Here is a 21,090-nt window from a genome sequence, read left to right as displayed (position 1 = left end):
GAGAGCAGAATATATAGCACTGTTGCTCTATATTCTACTTTCCACCACAATATCCCTTTAGTTTAAAACCCATGGGAGTCATACCAGCAGCGATCAGAACACCCTTATGGGGCTCCTTAAAAGGAGGGGAAATTCTGCCGGCCACAAGTAGGTCAAGCCAGGCTCGGAGGCCGCGTGTGGCTGTATTTCATACCGTGAAAGCCTGTCCAATAAGGGAGGATAAACAGAGAGGGCAGTGCTAACATTCCTCACGCATAGCTGCAGAGGTAAGCAGGGGATCCAGCCAAGGAACAATGGAAGTGAATGAGTCGGTGGGAATTTTAATGAGTCAGATATATTACCAGCACATTCAGGGTTGGACACAGGGGTGGGGCAAACCTGACCAGTGGAATTAGTCTGCTTGGTCAGAGCAAAATTCTGCAGTACCTGCTTTCCTCTCTTTATCTAGAATCTTTCTGCGTAAGATTCTTTGTCCTAACTGTCACTGAAAATAATCCCTGAAATTATTATTGCAGTTTTTAATAACTAGCGGGAAAGGAAAGTGGTGGAAATTGGATTTTTTTATTTTTTTTCCTTCACCCATAAACTAATACAGTTGAGAAAACCTCTCCTGCAACCTGGACTGTGACTGTGGATTTGAAATAGGAATGAAATAGTACTCATAAATATTTTGGCACCGTAAGAGGCTTAGAGAACGTCTCTCCCGTATGCCGCTGTGTGTTTACTAGCAAAGCGTTCTACACACACTGTTGTACACCAGAGAGGTGTGAAGTGAGCGTTCTGCAGTAGCCAAAATGTCTGAGTAGTAGACTTTTGCTCTCTGTCTCCAAACGTCTCCGTGACAAAAGTTCTTACAAATGCAGCACATATAAGTGGCAGCACTAAGACGTCGTCTTAATTTTGAGTCAAATTTGGACGTCTTATGGTTATAATTTCCTTAACATTAAAGGGAACATAAGGGAAGCGTTCCTAGTACCTTTAAATAAGGCTCCCGTTTCAACTGCCATATTATATATTTCTCTATAAAAGCCCATTATAAGCTGACATACAGAGTATTTTAATTAATGCTGATAACAACATCCAAGTAAAACGCCACATTTCTCCTGATGACATCATAAATATATATTTTTTATGAAATATATATTTTTTATATATTTTTTAAACGTACAAATACGTTTATTCAGTATAATACTTTGTTATATTTTTGTCAAGCTTAATTAAAATGGCCTGAATTTGACTGTGAGATCTGTATGAATACTTGGTAGTTTGTAAGGTTTGTTACAAGAAAGACTTTCTACTACGGATCATGTGTTCAAATACCACCATGTTTGGAAGTCTCTCTGGATAAGGGCGTCTGCCAAATGCTGTAAATGTACAATGTAGATCCACATTTTGGAGAAATGGTAGCTCAGTGGTTTACTACTGATGGGAAGGTCCAACGCCAAGCTGCCACTGCTAGGCCCTTGAGCTCGGCCCTTAACCGCTGAGGTGTATATAAGAGAATGTAAGCTGTAAATGTAAGTTGTTCTGGATAAGGGCGTCTGCGAAATGATGCAATGACAAAGTTGAGGCACTGTAATAACATGTTCTTATGTTCATGTTTATTTTCTTTGTCAATTAGACTGATTTTTTTTGATGATGTCTCTCTATGTACAAACTTGTGGAGTTTCTAGCTTTAATAAATATTTATAGGTTGAAGTCAGTTGTTATGAAGGGCTTAGATAGGTATTACAACCCGAAATATGGCATATCGAATACGATACAATACGAAATATGGCATATCATGTAACACCAATTTAAGAGCTCATGTCTATACTAATGCTCATGTTTGCATTTGTCTTATGCAGTCAAATAAAAAGATGCAATCTTTGCCTCATATTTCAAGCACTAGATCAACTTTTGGAACGTTCTAGGCATTTGAAGGCATTTTTAGAAACAAACATGTATATCCTTTCTAACCCTGAAACAAACATTGCCTGGAAGAACACTAAGGGATGTTTAGTGTACCAAAGTGCTGCTTTTGCTTGTAGCGGTGAGAATTGCCTCCGAAACGAAATGAGAAACGGCCAGTCGTAATTCCATCGCTCTCCGAGTCGTTGCACAGTGAAATAAGCATTCGCACAACACTCCATCACAGCACACCTGTCATAAATAAAGTCATAAAGTTTATGTGCATATTTCAAAGCAAATCAAAAGATGTGTCCTCAAGCAAAAATAGATTTGGAGCTAATTTAAACATGGCGTCGCCCATCGAACATGACAAATGCTGCAAACTGTGGCTCTGACCGGAAACATCCTATAGCGCAGTGAGTGTGCATGATTTATACGCAGTCACACAAACAAGACGCAACTAAAACGCCCTCAATTATTTCGAGAATAAGAAATGACAATGAAGTTCCTCTTTGAACAGCAGGTGAACTGTTAAGGCACATATCAGTCCTATGCTTTGAAGAACTATTTCCCCAAAATGGCAGACGTCTGATTTAAACCACTGCTGGCCATGGCGTTGCCCTTAAGAGCCGGATGGTGACGTCGCTCTACCCCCTGCAGCGATCAGAAGGCTGAGGCTCTACCTGCCTGAGTCGTGTTTGAAGCATGCCGAGCGCTGTGCCGTTCTTTCTGCTCAGGTCTGATAAGTGTATTACGGCTGACCTGGGAGTGTGGAGATAACACCCTGCACACGTCCATCCCTTCATTCCAATTTACAGTCAGATTCTTCTCCTTACACTTCTCTCAGCTGTGGGAAAGCGCTGTACGGAATACCTCCATCAGACCACAGAGCTATCTGTAATAAGGCGGCTCCTTTCAGCCTAAAGCCCACAGAGCTGTACTAAGAAATGTAGAAAACTGGGATTTTCTGAAATAAACTGGAGTTCAGATGGATTTTAAGCAAAAATGTATTAACGTGGATTTGAAAGCTGTCTGTCAGGGGGTGTGGTCTGCTGCAACATGCTAAATTCAAACCGTATAGCGTATGGCTATTGAACATAAAGAGTTTGGCTTATGTATTTTTGTGTGGTAGTTACAAGCGGGACACAAGTGCCTAAAATTAGCATGTTGATCATCCTCATCATTTCAGGCAGACGTCAAAGAACATGCGATTATGAACATTCCATAATCAGTCAATCAAAAAGGGCAAGGGAATTACTCTAACAACAAGACACAAGGAGCATGGAAAGGAGACTGAGAAAGGCTAAGAAACACATTACCAATGAATGAAGCAAAAGGATGTGAGGCTAGATACAAACAAAATCAGGGAGCTCAGAACAGGTGGACACTTTAAATGACAGAGCAGAGGCAAAGATTAAACCGAAACAAAAAACATGCAACAATGCATTTTCAGTAACGCTTATCCTACAGAGGGTCACAGGAAACCTGGATTAAAGTCCAGAGGACTCAGGGAGAAGGCAGGGGACAACCTGGGCAGGGTTTTAACCAAGCACAGGGCACACACACACACACAACGGACCATTTGAAGACATAAATCCATCTGCAAATCACGCTTTCGACTGAGGGAGGAAACTCGTGGACATGTGAGGCAACCCACTAAGCCTACAAAGTAAACAAAAAGCATAAAACCACGAGAGTAGAGCTTCTCATTTTCAGATAAATGTGAGAAGGCTTATTTTTTGACACACCATAATATAGAACAGTTCAAGAGAACATCCATGTCAACTCCCTGACTACTCGGCATCAAGCTCGCTCCTGCCGCACCGAGACACGCTGTACGCAGAAGCGGCCACGCTGATCTGACTCGACGCGGCAGTCGTCGTGAAGGGCAAATCTGAGATGCTTGTAGGAAGCTGTCCAAAGCTCAACCCTCAGGCTTTGTCAAGTTAATTGCTTTTTTATGCACGTAATGTTAAATATCAGAGGCAACTGTAATACAAAGCCAGCAATTAACAACGCTAATGCGCTAGGAATTAATCCAAGACTTGCTCAGTTTAAAATCTGACAAACGTTTTTTTTTTGGGGGGGGGCTTCTCAGCAGAAAACGAGGCGGAGAGATAAGAATCTCACCGACATCCAATTTATTTGGTGGTTGTCTTCAATTAAAATGTAATGGTAATTATGGATCATGTTATCTTATCGCATGTCCCTTGGGAGAGATGTTAAATGTTGTAGAAGCTGTGTTTACATCCGCAAAATAACTGAGGACTATATATATATATATATATGCGTTATATACATGCGTTTAATGCATTTTAAAGCCATGCCAGAAAGCATTATGGATATTCAGTGATCAATAAATTGTAAATTGTAGGGGATAGGGAGTAGGGCACACTGGTGAGCATGTTACAGCCTTTAGGTAGCTCTTCCTTATCTGATTCGGTGTACACTGAGCTAGAGGCACTGACAAATACAAATGATAATAGCATTAATTCCCAAGGTATTCACAAGAAATCACGTGCGTGTCACATAATCGAAGTTTAATAATAAACAGGCCAGAAAAAGTGACGAAGAAATTACCCTCTAATTCCCCCGTCAGCTGCCTGGCACAGATTCCAGCACTTGTGTGTGTTTTTGTTCTGTTGTGATCACCGTGCATGTGCATTTTTGTTTTCTTTTTCATTTTGATTCTAGTCTCGTCTCTGCCCTCTGTCTTGTCACCAGATGTTTTCCCTATTGTGAGGTGATTGTTCTCAGCTCTTCTGTATTACCTTCTGATTAGTTTGTCTACTTAAGCCGGTCTGTGTTCTAGTCTGTGCCACGGAATGAGGCCAAGGTGGACGCAAGTTCAGATTTTCTTTGCTAAGTGCAAAGCAAGCAACCAACATCAACAACAAAAATGTGAAGAAAAAAAACAAGAACCACAAGACTGAGTGAGGCTGTAGCATGTAACCACACGACAAGCACAACAACAAAAGCTGGACAAAAGAAACACACAGAACTTACAGAACAAGTGTGAGTGATCAGGTGATCAGGACACATAACGCGGATCCGTACGTGACGTCCCAGGGCTTATGGGTAATGCAGTTTAGTGTCGATTCTGGTATAACCATAATAGACTGGACTTCCTGGTGAGCCTGAGCCTCTTCACCACCCCTCTCTTATTTCCTGTTACTTCCTGGTTCCGACCTTGTCTGTTTCTGAATTCATGCTCATGGGTCTGTCTTGTGTATTTCTGCTGCCTGTGTATCAACCCATGCCTCAAATTTTTCTGCAATGGACAGAATTCAATAAAATAAAAAACAAAACACACAATAACATCCTGCCTCTTCCCCAACAACACATATCCATCCATACAGGAACTGTACACTGATCACACTGACTTCCAAACGCATCACACTGATTAGTTTTCCAAAACAGCATTCCCTGCAGGTTTCATTCTCTTCCTTATTATTTCTCCTTCACATTAGTGCACATCTAGTTTCCAGTTGGCCTCCAGCATGTGTGTCTACCTCCTGCAGGTATGTTCACTTTTAGCAGACCTCTGAAAAACGTCCCTTCTGTTGGGATAGATCCCAGTCCAGATCCTGCTAGAAGTCACCTGCAAATGACACGTATGCGCTCCCTCGCTCTTTCTCTCCAGCCGGGTCCAGATGGATGTGAGCGTGAATCGGGGCATGTGGCACCGTGTGGTATCGGGTGGCACGGCTCCACGGCGTTGGCAATTTCTGTCTCTGCTGAGCACAGTTGCTTGGAGAAGCTATCTGTCTCTCCTCAGGCAGGTACGGGTCAGCGAGACTCAGGACTCGTCTCTCAGTGAGGAACAAAACTCCGTCCTTATCTCCCAGCACAAGGTCCTGGCAGCTTTGCAAAAAAAAAAAAAAAAGACAACTTTTTATTCGTGCTTGGGTTGTGACTGTGGGGAGGCGGCGAGGTGGAGAGCAAACTTCATGGACAGTTTCCCATGCAGACATTGAGCCAAAAAGAAGGGGCTTAAGCATTTCTTTGTGAGCAAAGCCGAGCAGCCGGCAAATGTGTCTGGCAGCAAAAAGTGTCTTTTGCAGGCTCTGCATTAAATTCCTCCTTCATCAAAGTACATTACAAACCTAAAAAGATGATTATGGCTTCCTGAACAAACTGCTTTTCCACCACATTTGTTTGCACTAACATTAGCATCTAAGGACATGCTTCTTTATTTAATTTTTTTTTAAAAAAACCCTGTGCAACTGTGGAAGCTTAATATCGAGAGATCGATACCATTATTTGTTGTTTCGGCGCATCGGAGGTCTCCTAACCCATACAAAAAACTACACAAAATAATGTGGGCAGGTTACCCCAGGTTCTTTAAACTCTACACTAATGCAGTTATACTGGGTTGGGTTGCATACGTAGTTTTAATACTTCTTCTAAGACGTAGAATAATCACCTCAGTTCAAAAGCAGCACATAAATCTGGAATATTGGATTAGCTCCTCCTTTCCCTGCTCCATAAATCTACACTCCTTGATTTCTAGAATGAAATACATAGAGCATAAAATATATTGCACTAGTGTGTACACCGATCAGGCATAACATTATGAGCAGTGAGAGGTGAAGTGAATAACACTGATTATCTCCTCATCATGGCACCTGTTAGTGGGTGGGATATATTAGACAGCAAGAGAACATTTTGTCCTCAAAGTTGATGTGTTAGAAGCAGGAAAAATGGACAAGTGTAAGGATTTGAGCGAGTTTGACAAGGGACAAATTGTGATGGCTAGACAACCGGATCAGAGCATCTCTAAAACTGCAACTCTTGTGGGGTGTTCCCAGTCTGCAGTGGTCAGTATCTATCAAAAGTGGTCCAAGGAAGGAACAGTGGTGAACCGGTGACAGGGTCATGGACGGTCAAGGCTCACTGATGCACGTGGGGAGCGAAGACTGGCCCGTGTGATCCGATCTCAAAAGTTAATGCTGGTTCACCTTCAGGGATCTAGTGGAGTCCATGCCTCGATGGGTCAGGTTTATTTTTGGCAGCAAAAGGTGGACCAACACAATATTAGACAGTTGGTCATAATGTTATGCCTGATTTGGCATTTCCACCTTCTAGAGGAGATCCTGCCACAGAGGACATGAGACCGAATTTAATTAACGACGTCCGAAAGCAAAGCCAGGATGGATAACGGCGTCGCATTTCAGCCAGAGTTTTCTTAGCTAAGCTAGAACTGAGTCAGGTTAATGAGCTTGTCATTCAGAAGGAGTGTGATGATGAAGCCAACAAAACATGTTTCCTGAGAAACTCAGGGAAAACCCAAAGAATCCAAATCAAGTATTTCCTACCTTCAGTCGATGTGTGTGCGTGTCCTGTAATATTCGCGTGTTTAATACCAACTCGTGTTCCAACTAATTCCACTTCCTGCATTATGACTGGCTCATAGCTCATCATAACTCAATTTTCCTTAGACAGAACATTAAAAACAACGTGTTTACAACAAAGTTTCAAAGTAACCAACACTGGATAATTATATAGATTTCTTCAGCAATAAAAATTTACTTGGCACAGTAAATTAAAAAAAAAAATGGTCTGTGTAAACAACAGCAGTTGGTGATGATTATATCTACATGCACATATAATTGGAGCAATTAGAAGTTTTGATGTTCTTTAGTATCAGCAAATGTGAAATTCTAGCATGATCTATTGCATTCATACAAAACGACAGGAAAACGAGAAAGAACAAGGACAACGCTTGAAATAAAACAGACATTAATTATCCTAATGTGAACAGCATCGTTTGAGCACAAATAGCACAGGAGTGATGAAGTTCAGACGGATTTACGTGGGAACCGTGTCCTAAATTTTACATTCTAGCAGCTGTTGATCCAACATTTGAAGCGTCTCTTCCTCCACCTCTTTATTGCGCTCTCTCTCTCTCTCGTCATATCTACTCTCTGATTTCACTCCTGGCCTTTTATGTCTCTTGACTAAAGTGTGATGGAGTGGAAGAGCATCAGGTCCATTTGCACTGTGAAGAGCTCCTCCTCAACCCTCAGCATCTCCATTAGCTTATAGCTGAGAACATGCAGAGAGGTGTAATGGCATGTAGTAACCCAAGTCCAAACCAAGCACACACAATTATTCACAAAAACAGCCACTGCACAACTACTTGCCTGAGTGTCTTAATGAATAAAAGTGATCAGGATTGTAGTGGAGCACTCAGTGGGAAGTCGGAATACACGGTATGGAATATCTGACTTCACCATTAGGAGATAAAAGAGCACCCAAAAGAACTTCACACAGACATTTCCAGCATTTGGCAGACGCCCTCATCCACATTGACTTGGTGGAGCTGGGATTCGAATTCACAACCTTCTAGGCAGTAGTCCATCTTAACCACTAAACTACCACATCCCCACAGACAGGTACTAACCCACAGTCCAGATTGAACCCAGAGCTGTGAGGCAGAAAGGCTTGGTGTTTCCCAGTGGCACCCTTTATGAAAAGTCTAAATGAAATGTCTTTAGTAATATACTAGATGCCCCGAGACCAAGCTGTCCTGTTACGATGCCATGATGAATGGCTTCAGTGTGATATTGAAGCTCACCACACTGTACACTCACACTCACTACAACAAGAACGCCTCCACATTCATGCGGTCAATCATGGGGCAGCAGCACAAAAAACATATGAATCATGCAGAATCAGGTCACAAGCTTCAGCTGAATCATCAGAATGGGAAAAATATGTGATTTCAGTTACGTGTATTAGAAAGCACTGATGATCTGAGAAATTCAACCACAACAGCCTCTTTGTACAGAATGACGCTCTTTGCAGCCGTGATGAGCAGAAAAGCATCTCGGAGAAGCTTGAGGTAGATGGGTTAGAGCAGCAGGGTTGGTCTGCTGTCTTAAAGAACCGGAAAAGCTGAAGATTTAAAGCCTGGTGTTCATTAACACTCTGGAAGGAATGAAATGAAAAGACAGGGTGTATTATGTATTACGGTTCTGAAACAGTTTGCAGAGGCTGCAGAGGGCTCAGTTACTGCTTGGTGGATAACGGTTATTTTAGCCATCTCCGAATCCAACCATTAAGTCATTCTTTCCGATTATGTTACATTACATCTTGTACCTTCTATAAAAAAAATACCTGCAGAAATAACCCCAGATGGTATTATACCCCCATTTGAGGGGACAAATTCCTCTAGATCCTGTTACACTCGAGGAAATGATGTCTGCTATCATCTCCACAGGCAAATAGAAACCCAGCTACTTAAAAACATGGAGCACGAAAATATAGGTGACATTTAAAAGCAATGCTTCTTGTGGGTTTGTGGGTAGCAGTTATGGAGTTTCTAGCACAGGTTTAGCCTACATACATGTTACAGTAGGTTCAGGTTCGCTATTAACGTCCAAACTTCACATACAGTGGAACCTCTGCATACGAATTGAATGCGTTCTGGGGGGGGGGGGGGATTTGTATCATAAAACAAAATTTCCCATATGTGATCATGTAAATGCAGATAATCCGTTCCAGCCACCCAGAAATATGACCAATATTACCAATAGGAAGCGTATGAAAACTGTATGGTTGCTTACAAAGAACTGAGCCAAGCCAAGCATTCCACGTCAAGGGTCCTCACAGGAAGTCGTGCCACCAAGTTTGGGCTAAAAATAGAACACCCGCACCACCAAATCATGTAGCTTTTGAATGCATGCCGAAGGAAATGCCGGTATCAGGGGTTGACTCTTTCAAAACAGCTTTCGCTGACTATTCCACTTACGCAAAAAAGTTTTTAACGGCTCCCAGACATACAGGGAACTTAGCTGGCGTTCGGTTCGGTTCGTATGCTGAAAATGCTTTGTATGCTGATGTAAGAGAGAGCAATTTTTAAACTAATCTTAAGTTGTTGTCATCCGACCCGCATATCTGATTTTGGCACAGGTTTTACTCCAGATGCCCTTCCTGACGCAACCCTCCCATTTTTTATCCAGGCTTGGAAGCAGTACTGAGAGTTACGCCCTCAGAACCCGGGCCATGATGGTAAGAGATGCTGAATCACTGGACCACCAAGAGCAACATATATTATCTTAAATAATAAAGCTCAAAGCAACCAGTTGGAACATCTAGTGCTGATTATTACACAAGTCTTCCTGCAACATTACACAGCAAACCATAACCATTCGGAATAGCATTTGCAAAATACTGGAAACTGTAGCACACAAAGTATCTATCATACTGCCTAAGATATCGGCCGTACAAAACAAACAGCTCAAGTTGATGTCAGCATGCATGCGCGGGTACATCAGTGACGATAACGATGCCGTGAACAGACTGAAGAGATGCTTCATTGCCCCCGAAGCGTCCTGTTTTAAGACCCTTAAATGACGCTTGGATATGTAAACATAAGTCTTTTCCGAAGAGCAGATGTTCTGATAAAATGGAGAAAGGAGTGAAGTAGACAAATGTTAAAGAAAAAGAAAAAGCCAAAAATAGATGCTGCTAGTCTAGAGCAATTCTGTTGATCTTAATTATATACAAGATGAAACCTTGTGAAATCTTTATGTAGAGTAGAGATATGGGGGAGGTGCAATAGAGTAAGAGAGCGAGAGGGGGAGAGAGAGTGTGTGTGTGTGAGTGAAAGAGAGAGACAGAGAGAGATTGAAAGAGAAAAAGCGAGAGAAAGAGAGTGTCTGAGAGAGAGAGAGAGAGAGAGAGAGAGAGAGAGAGAGAGAGAGAAGAGGGGAGAATGTGAGAGTGTAAGAGTCAGATAGAGAGTGAGAGAGAGTGAGACGGAGTGAAAGAGAGAAAGAGATAGAGTGAAATAGAGAAAGTGAGAGAGAGAGTGTGAGTAAGAGAGTAATAGAGAGAAAACCAGAAGCATCTGTTCGGATTTGAAAAAGCATTCAGGTTTTTTTTTTTCAGTACAGGTTGTTCATACTTTACTTTTTTTCCTCCTCCAACATTCTAATAAAATAAATAGGGTTTCATTTGTGATCCTATTATCCATTCACATGTCTTTTAAATACCTCCCGGATCCTGAGGTGTGTGGGAAGACATAAGTACCTTAATATAAATATCAAACACTATTAAACACCACCAGTTTAATTAAATGACTAAAGCGATTATGTAGACAAGCGGGTTAAATTATAGGCTATCCTCCACGCTTTCTGCCTTTATACACCGTGATCTTAGTCTGACCCTTAAGGTACTTTAAGGAATTTAATGAAAGATTTGGCTGTAAAATGTCAGTGAACATGATGAACAAGCACCACGAGCCGCAGTGGAGATAAGGAGCTGTTCCACCAGGGGAAAAAAAATGGCTGTGTCCAGAGACAAGAGGAAGGAAATGCAGTGAAAATAATATAAAAATGTATAAAAAGAAGCTAAATAGAACACATTCCTGTCTGTGTTTATATATATATATATATATATATATATATATATATATATATATATATATATAAAATGTATAAAAAGAAGCTAAATAGAACACATTCCTGTCTGTGTTTATATATATATATATATATATATATATATATATATATAAAATGTATAAAAAGAAGCTAAATAGAACACATTCCTGTCTGTGTTTATATATATATATATATATATATATATATATATATATATATATATAAAATGTATAAAAAGAAGCTAAATAGAACACATTCCTGTCTGTGTTTATATATATATATATATATATATGCATAAAAAAAATGCAGGATGTCACAGGAAATTGAGGTCATATGCCTTTTTCTACTTAAAAAATGCTTTCTTCTGCCTCTCTGAAGCCACTCACTCAATTCATTAAAACATTCCTAACGAACACACCGACTAATTAAAACACAATAAGCGACTTTCATTAAAGAAAGCCTATTATAAAGACATCAGGAAATGGAAATTCAAGCACAATTTTTTTCCCCCACAGTGTGATTTATTTCGGATTGAAAAGGCATTTGAATAAAATAACGACTTTGGTTTTATTCAACAGGATTTGATTGGCTTGTCAAAAAACAAAAGAAAACAAAAGTAAGATGCTAGCCTCATGGGAGCGTGAGCTGACTCAGCCTTTTGTTTGTTGATGCCTTGTTGTGGAGGAGATGGAGTCGAACCCGCAAACCCCGAAGCTGTGAGGCTAATGGCTAAGCCACCACATCTCCTAGCATGAACACCAAGTTAGTCGAACACCATAGATGTCAACCGAATGACAAAAATCGTTTCATTTTTAGTTGAAGATTATTGAATATTTTTCACAGTCGTATCTAAATAGAGACACAGACTCAGTATTAAATCAAATCATCTGAATTAGTGCTAAGTCTAGAATGAACTCAGAAACTACACTGACCTACTAGTTCCTTAAGAGCTCTTGATTGCAAATGCAGAAAGGACATTATTTACATTTACATTATTTACTGTCCAGTGTCACCCAAATGAGGATGAGGTTCCCTTCTGAGCCTGGTTCCTCTCAAGGTTTCTTCCTCACATCATCTCAGGGAGTTTTTCCTTGGTACCGTCGCCTCAGACTTGCTCATTAGGGACAAAACTACTTCTATTTTTCTATACTTCTATAAAGCTGCTTTGAGACGATATCCACTGTTAAAAGCGCTATACAAATGAATTGTAAAAAAAATGTAATCATCTTATATAATGCATCATAATTATGAATCCAAGCATAACATTATGATAATATTGATAACATTATGCCTAATATTGTGTTGGTCCACCTTTTGCTGACAAAGCAGCCCTGACCCGTCATGCACTGTGTATTCTGACACCTTTCTATCAGAACCAGCATTAACTTCTTCAGCAAACAGTAGCTCGTCTGTTGGATCGGATCACACGGGCCAGCCTTCGCTCCCCACGTGCATCAATGAGCCTTGGCCGCCCATGACCCTGTCATCGGTTCACCACTGTTCCTTCCTTGGACCACTTTTGATAGATACTGACCACTGCCGACCGGGAACACCCCACAAGAGCTGCAGTTTTGGAGATGCTCTGATCCAGTCGTCTAGCCATCACAATTTGGCCCTTCGTCAAACTCCCTCAAATCTTTACGCTCACCTTTTTCCTGCTTCTAACACATCAACTTTGAGGACTTCACTTCACCTGTCAGTGCTCATAATGTTATGGTGTAATTACATCATAATATAATACCTTATTTGCAACCAGGTAAAATAGTTTACCGTATTTAAATCTATCTTTGAAGGTTCTTGCTCTCCTCCCCCAAGCCAACTTCTCTTCTTCACTTTCTAAACTTCATGACCCATCACTTCCTGCATCGCACAAAGTGTTCAAAATTGATCAAAAAGCAGTCATCTTCACTACCAAAGAACGGCGCTTATTCAAAACCAAGATTCATAAAGTATGAGTCATTTTTATGTCTCGCTCTTGCTTTTGATCTACAGTCCTTTCCAACTCAAGCAGAAGGAGAAGGACTTTCTGATTAAATTCAAACAAAGGGTACTCAAAAGAGCCTGAACACCAAGACAAGGTCCCTCTAACACAAAGGCTGCTTTGTAAAAAAAAAATCTCGAGTTGTACAGGTATGCTCTTTTTTTTTTTTTTCCCATCTTCAGGCGTTCGGTCCTTCAGCAGCAGAAGGAGTAACATCAGGTCAGTCGCTCTGATTGGGTTTCAATGAAAGACAGCAGGTCAAGCTCAGGTTTGTTAGGTCTCTTTCAACTGTTTGCTTTGACAGATCTATTTCCTGCCAGCGATTCAGGCCAATATTCTTATTTGGGGTTGAGGTATTCAAACCTAAGGCTCTGCAGAATGGCCCAAAAAAAAGAAAAAAGGAAAGAAAACGCACTGTTCTCTTGCTGCCACCTTATTTCTCGCTAGGGCTTTGAATAATTGGATTCTTTAACCGTTAAAATGTTTCTCGAGACATGAAGTGGGAGTGCCAACAAATAATTTTACAGCAGAGACAAAAAGAAACAGAGAAAACAAACACGATATCTTAATATGGGTGTATTATAAAGGAAATGGACTCATCACAGTGCTGTTAAATGCTAGAGGCAAGCAGTGCAAATTATTGAGGCAGACACCTTTGGCAGATCAATGCTCATTGTTTTTCTTCCATCTGCTGCGTCTGTCTGTATCCGTTAGACCTGCTAGAGCGGAGTGGTGAAGAGAAAAGAGCTGTACACACACACACACACACACACACACACAACTCGAGTAATGTTTAAAAATCCTCAAATTTGTATTAGAGCACTGGGACTCAGGTATGAACTTCTAAAGGAGGGTCTAATGAACATGTACAGATATTAAAATCTCCTCACAAAGCCATCTGTTTATTTTGGTAATTCATCCTAATTTGCGGCTTTGAAATCGGATTAGAATTAACTATCTGTCTGAATGCACAAACTGTAGGGAAGGAAGGAAGGGAGGGGAGGTAGGGGGGAGGGAGGGAGATTGGGAAGGGAGGATGGATGGATGGAATCGGAGGAAAGGGAGGATGGATGGAATCGGAAGGAAGGAAGGAAAGATGGAATCAGAAGGAAGGAAAGATGGATGGAATCGGAAGGAAGGAAGGATGGATGGAATCGGAAGGAAGGGAGGATGGAATCGGAAGGAAGGGAGGATGGATGGAATCGGAAGGGAGGATGGATGGAATCGGAAGGAAGGATGGATGGAATCGGAAGGAAGGGAGGATGGATGGAATCGGAAGGAAGGATGGAATCAGAAGGAAGGAAGGATGGATGGAATCGGAAGGGAGGATGGATGGAATCGGAAGGAAGGGAGGATGGATGGAATCGGAAGGAAGGATGGAATCAGAAGGAAGGAAGGATGGATGGAATCGGAAGGAAGAAAGGATGTATGGATGGACAGACGGACAGAAGGAAAAAGGAAGGAAGAACCAACGTCACTGTAAAGAGAGACGTCTGAAGTGAAGAGACGAGTTTGGGTTCGAGTTTTGAATGCCGTGAGTGACTTTTACCTCAGGTGATGAGCCGGAGATGTTTGTGGATGATTCTGACCATCAGAGTGAGAACTCACTGTAAAAAATTTGCTGTAATTTTCCCAACATTTAAAAGATTGTTATTCAGATCACTAATGAGAGGCAATGTGACGCATCATCTCTCCATATCTTCCCGTTGCCATGAGGCAGCGATGTGTCAGAGCGATGAATGGAAAGGCAGCCTGCCATTTAAGTGCATTAGAGTGCAGAAGAGGCAGGAGCTCGGGCCTCTACACAGTGACTGATCCCTCAGATTCCTCTCTAATTATTACTGCATGAGGTCAATCTGTTAATGTGTCTGAGAGACACTGCACTGAATTCACTTAACCCTTTAGGCAGGAGGATGCAGTAGTGCTCTCTCAATGCAGTCTGGGTGAGAAGAAACTACACATAATACAGTAAGGATTCTATATCTTTATAAACATGTCCTCACTGATCACCAAGACTTCTCCTGTCTGAGTTTCGGCTTGATGATGGAAACTAGAAGCAGCCCTGCAACGAATGGCTTTATTTCGGCAAACTCAATTCCCGCCTTCCAAAAAGCTCTTTTCATCACTGCATTGAGCACGTATGGACTGCCTCTCATCGACCACTCTGCCGTGTACAGATCACCCAAACTGCCTGCAGTCAATTTGCGCATTGTGTTCAGACGCCTTAATTGTGTGGCTTTGTCAAGTAATCACACATAATTATGGGAGAGATGCTGTGCTCCACCTGAACGCCAACCCGTTCCGAGACCTCTCTTCTCTGGTAAGAAATTACAGACTGGCTCGACCCAGATTCCAGTCCGAGATACATTTCAGAAAGAGCTTAAATAACTTTAATCAATTTGTGTATGGGAGAGGCAGCAGGACATCAAGGACCATCTCTGAACAAAGACTGTATGTGACTGTGATTACCGTTTATAGACATCTGGCTAAATGAATGTATCAGTTGGCCATGTGAGTGATGCTCAGTTCCTTCACTCAGTTTGCATTTAATGTGAAACTCCATTTAAGTTAGAAACAGGAACACAGTATAAAATGTTTGACTCTAATGAACCCAAAGTGCTTCATGTATTTTGTCACTGCTACACTGTAATAAACTTCTTCATTAAGATCTTTGATGCCTTCAGCATTTTGTTTTCTTACATGAAAACAATGTTTCACAAATATGTATGTTTCACAGACTGAGAAAGAAATAAAAAAGGAAGGAAGGAAGGAAGGAAGGAAGGAAAAGAAAGGAAGTAAGGGAAGAAAGGAGTTAAGGGAGGGAGGGAGGGAGGAGGAAAGGAGTTAGGTAAGGAAGGAAGGAGTTAAGGGAGGGGGGGGGAGAAGGAGTTAAGGGAGGGGGGGGAGGAGTTAAGGGAAGGGAAGGGAAGGAGTTAAGGGAAGGGAGGAAGGGAAGGAGTTAAGGGAAGGGAGGAAGGGAAGGAAAGGAGTTAAGGGAAGGGAGGAAGGGAAGGAGTTAAGGGAAGGGAAGGGAAGGGAAGGGAAGGAGTTAAGGGAAGGGAGGGAAGGAAGGAAGGAGGGAGGGAGGGATTTAGGAAGGAAGGAAAAGAAAGGAATTAAGGGAAGAAAGGAGTTAAGGGAGGGAGGGAGGGAGGGAGGGAGAAAGGAAGGAAGGAAGAAAGGAGTTAGGTAAGGAAGGAAGGAGTTAAGGAAAGGTAGGAAGGAGTTAAGGGGAGGAAAGGGGAGGAAAGGAAAGGAAAGGAAAGGAAAGGAAAAAGAGTGGGTTGTCTTCAAAGAAAAGGGTAGAGACGATTATCAGGGTGCACCAGCATCTATCTTACACAACGGATTGTCAATATGGAGAAGTGTTTGATGTGCACCATTGGTTCTGCAGAGAATCTATACGTTAGCTCCCCCCACACACACACACACTCACACACACTCTTCTGGGCACACCACGGGGTACACTAACCAGCCTTCGGATGCAGAACTCTGAGCAAACACTGCGTGCTGAAAACAAGGCAGCTCTGTCCTCATTGTTATTCTCCTACTGCTGTGTGACTTTTGAGAACATAATACCTACATCTCATGAGCTTAGGCTAAGCAGCCTTGCCAGCAAGGATTTGTGGAAGTTGTAGCAGAGATGTTTATTTATATATTTCCCCGAGTCCACGCTTTTCTCTATAATAACGGTCTTATGTGGATTTGGTGAAATAGGCCAGTACCCGTAAGGTGACGTGTTGCTTATGATAAAGCAGACACCTCTTGAGAGGCACACAGTCCCAGATACATCACACCAGGAGAAATTCCACTGAAATGACATCAGTGTTGAAACAGTATGTGCAGAGATTAATAATTACATTGCGACTGTATGAACAGTATGATTTTCCGTAGTTCCCTACAGATCCCGCTGGCTCGGCTTGCTTTTCCTCACCGTCACCCTTTTTACCAGCAGAGCAGCAAAGTCATTTAAAACTTTTATTTTCTTTTTTTCTGAAAAGCTTAACGGCTGTGAAATTACTGCATCATCATCATCATCGCCTTTACAGAAAGTTGTGAATGCTCACACGAGTGCCTGGATTTACCCGAACATCTAAAAAAATGAGTTTCTACGATTATCCATCACCAGAAACTGCATTATTTTAATTATTGTAATTTAGCACCTTTTAATTCGCATTGCCTGGAATAATAGACTGACAGTAGAGACGATTTATTGGCACGGAGACTAGTTTAGTCACAGAAGATAGATGAGATATGCATTTTTTTAATCAATAAAAAGCTAACTGGACTTGAAAAGTGCCTTGGTAGATTTTCCACCTCAATTAGCAATTAATTTTCATTGCCTGTGCTGGAGTGTATACTTTAATGGTAATTCCTCTGTATTGATATTTGGCTCCGGTTCATACACATTTATTAAAGCTGCAGAACAAAACCACTAGGTATGGATGAGAAAAATTGCACACACACACCGATCAGCCATAACATTAAACCCACTGACTGGGGATATCGTTTAGATATATCAAGCAGCAAGTCGGCCCTTAAGCAAGGCCCTCATCCCTCCCCCTGCTCCAGGGGTGCTGCATGATGGCTAACCTTTCACTCTGACCCCAACCCTTCAAGGATGGGATATTTGAAGAGAGAATTTCACTGTGCAGTAATGTATACCGAACAGCACTGACAGGTGAAGTGAATAAGACTGATGATCTCCTCATCATGGCACCTGTTAGTGGGTGGGATATATTAGACAGCAAGTCAACATTTTGTTCTCAAAGTTGATGTGTTAGAAGCAGGAAAAATGGACAAGTGTAAGGATTTGAGCGAGTTTGATATGGGCCAAATTGTGAAGGCTAGACGACTGGATCAGAGCATCTCCAAAACTGCAGCTCTTGTGGGGTGTTCCCGGTCTGCAGTGGTCAGTATCTGTCAAAAGTAGTCCAAGGAAGGAACAGTGGTGAACCAGCGGCCAAGGTTCAGTGAAGGCTGGCCCGTGTGATCTGATCCAACAGGCGAGCTACTATTCAAATTGTTGAAGTTAATGCTAGTTCTGATAGAAAGGGGCCAAAATACACAGTGCATCGCAGTTTGTTGTGTTTTGGCAGCAAAAGGGGGACCAACACAATATTAGGCAGGTGGTCATAATGTTACGCTTGATCGGTGTATATGTGACAAATAAAGGGAAAGAAAACAAACACAGTCCGTTCAGGAAGTTGAAGTGTCAGAGGCAGAAAAAATGGGTGAGAGTAAGCAACTAAGTTCTGATGCTTTATTTACTGCTTTGGAGAGACACATTTGTCAAATGATCATTTAGTGAAAAGCCGTTTAAAGCTGTCTGCATCTCTAGATAATTAGTTGGTAATGTTCCGTTTTTGCAGATCAAAAAATATTATAAAGCCTGGTTTTTTCCCCTACAGTATAAAATCAACCTATAGATGTGTTATAAGCATGTGTGTGTAAGCATGTGTATGTGTAAGCATGTGTTATAAGCATGTGTGTGTAAGCATGTGTTATAAGCATGTGTGTGTAAGCATGTGTTATAAACATGTGTGTAAGCATGTGCATGTGTAAACCTGTGTTATAAGCATGTGTATGTGTAAGCATGTGTATGTGTAAGCATGTGTGTGTAAACCTGTTATAAACATGTGTATATGTAAGCATGTGTATGTGTAAGCATGTGTTATAAGCATGTGTATGTGTAAGCATGTGTTATAAGCATGTGTGTGTAAGCATGTGCATGTGTAAACCTGTGTTATAAACATGTGTATGTGTAAGCATGTGTATGTGTAAGCATGTGTTATAAGCATGTGTATGTGTAAGCATGTGTTATAAGCATGTGTATGTGTAAACCTGTTATAAACATGTGTATGTGTAAGCATGTGTATGTGTAAGCATGTGTTATAAGCATGTGTATGTGTAAGCATGTGTTATAAGCATGTGTATGTGTAAGCATGTGTTATAAGCATGTGTATGTGTAAGCATGTGTATGTGTAAGCATGTGTTATAAGCATGTGTATGTGTAAGCATGTGTTATAAGCATGTGTATGTGTAAGCATGTGTTATAAGCATGTGTATGTGTAAGCATGTGTATGTGTAAGCATGTGTTATAAGCATGTGTATGTGTAAGCATGTGTTATAAGCATATGTATGTGTAAGCATGTGTATGTGTAAGCATGTGTATGTGTAAGCATGTGTATGTGTAAGCATGTGTGTGTAAACCTGTTATAAACATGTGTATGTGTAAGCATGTGTATGTGTAAGCATGTGTTATAAGCATGTGTATGTGTAAGCATGTGTTATAAGCATGTGTGTGTAAGCATGTGCATGTGTAAACCTGTGTTATAAACATGTGTATGTGTAAGCATGTGTTATAAACATGTGTATGTGTAAGCATGTGTTATAAGCATGTGTATGTGTAAGCATGTGTTATAAGCATGTGTATGTGTAAGCATGTGTTGTAAGCATGTGTATGTGTAAGCATGTTATAAGCATGTGTGTGTAAGCATGTTATAAGCATGTGTGTGTGTAAGCATGTGCTATAAGCGTGTGTGTGTAAGCATGTTATAAGCATGTGTGTGTGTAAGCATGTGCTATAAGCATGTGTGTAAGCATGTGCTATAAGCATGTGTGTAAGCATGTTATAAGCATGTGTGTGTGTAAGCATGTGCTATAAGCATGTGTATGTTATAAGCATGTGCAAAATAAAACTTTTTTGCACTATATTAAATCAGATTTATTTTATTGTGTTTAATTAAATCATTTTAAACCACGAGGCAGATCTCAATTCTGATTGGTCTGAAAGTGTAAAGCAACAGGAAAGTCTTCAGGAGAGCTTGTACTTTCTGAATGTTTTTCTTTAACATGACAAACTGCACTTTAAATAATACTATAAAATACATGTTTTGTGGACATTTCAGCACATTAATTCTATACATGATCAACCTAACCCAGGCATAATTCAGCATTTTCCCCCTACAGACTTCAAGCTTGAAGCCTAACAGATGCATGTCAACTTCCTGTGCAGGCGATCGATAAAATATTCTGCCCCTCTACATGACAGGTGAGTAGAATGTGCTCCATCATATTATCGGCGCTCTCCCGATCGCTATTCCTCCTCACTGCTCCGACATCTAACTAATGATGATGAATCTCAGAAGCGAGAGCAGAAATGAAGGCAGTCACTCACCTACTGGATCCTCGCTCTATAGAGTAAATGTTCTATTTGTTTAGCGCTGAGTGAAAGCAGCAGAACTCCTTATATGGTGCACTGGCTAATTAACTCATCAGCACACTCTGATCGCAGCTGACTAAAAGCTCGACACAAAAAAATCCACCCTGTCCCACACGGGCCAGCTCATATAAAGCCTGATGAAAGCCGGTGCAACTCCCTGCGTCAGACATTACAGTTCTATTACCCCTAGACAGTGTAGTGAACAGAAATTGCGTTTTTTTTTTTCTCCACATCTGTATTTCAGTACATCCGTTTTACCCGAATCAATCCACAGCTCTTCAACAGCAGCGTCTGAATTCGCTTCAAAAGAGAAGTAGATAGGTTTGGAGAAGAAAAAAATAATAAAACATCCGTGAGGGCTATGTGCTGGTGCCTGCTATCAGTGTCTCAGGTGTGCATAGACAGACAGACAGACAAGACAGAGAGAAAGACAGACAGACAGAGAAAGAAAGAAAGAAAGAGAGAAAGAAAGAGAGAAAGAGAGAAAGAGAGAAAGAAAGAAAGACAGACAGAAAGAGACAGACAGAGAGAAAGAAAGAGACAGACAGAGACAGAAAGAAAGAAAGAAAGAAAGAAAGAAAGAAAGAAAGAAAGAAAGAAAGAAA

At 41.1% G+C, this 21,090-nt stretch overlaps 1 protein-coding gene across 2 annotated transcripts in view; it reads right to left on the bottom strand.

The window, feature by feature from the left end:
- grip1 (glutamate receptor interacting protein 1) overlaps positions 1 to 21,090 on the bottom strand; it is a 294,167-nt gene that overhangs the window by 212,852 nt on the left and 60,225 nt on the right. The window contains exon 1 of one of the 2 annotated variants that reach the window (XM_058417365.1): positions 4,897 to 4,915. The exons of the other annotated variant lie outside the window; for it this stretch is intronic. The gene's annotated coding sequence lies outside the window, so the exon portion shown is untranslated. Of the gene's footprint in view, positions 1 to 4,896; positions 4,916 to 21,090 lie in introns of those variants that run through there. 2 annotated transcript variants of the gene reach the window in all.

This window comes from Hemibagrus wyckioides, linkage group LG19, assembly GCF_019097595.1.
Source record: "Hemibagrus wyckioides isolate EC202008001 linkage group LG19, SWU_Hwy_1.0, whole genome shotgun sequence".
Classification (NCBI taxonomy): Eukaryota; Metazoa; Chordata; class Actinopteri; order Siluriformes; family Bagridae; genus Hemibagrus; species Hemibagrus wyckioides.
The sequence above is the reverse complement of the archived record's forward strand: the minus strand, read 5'-3'. Positions and strand labels throughout refer to the sequence as shown.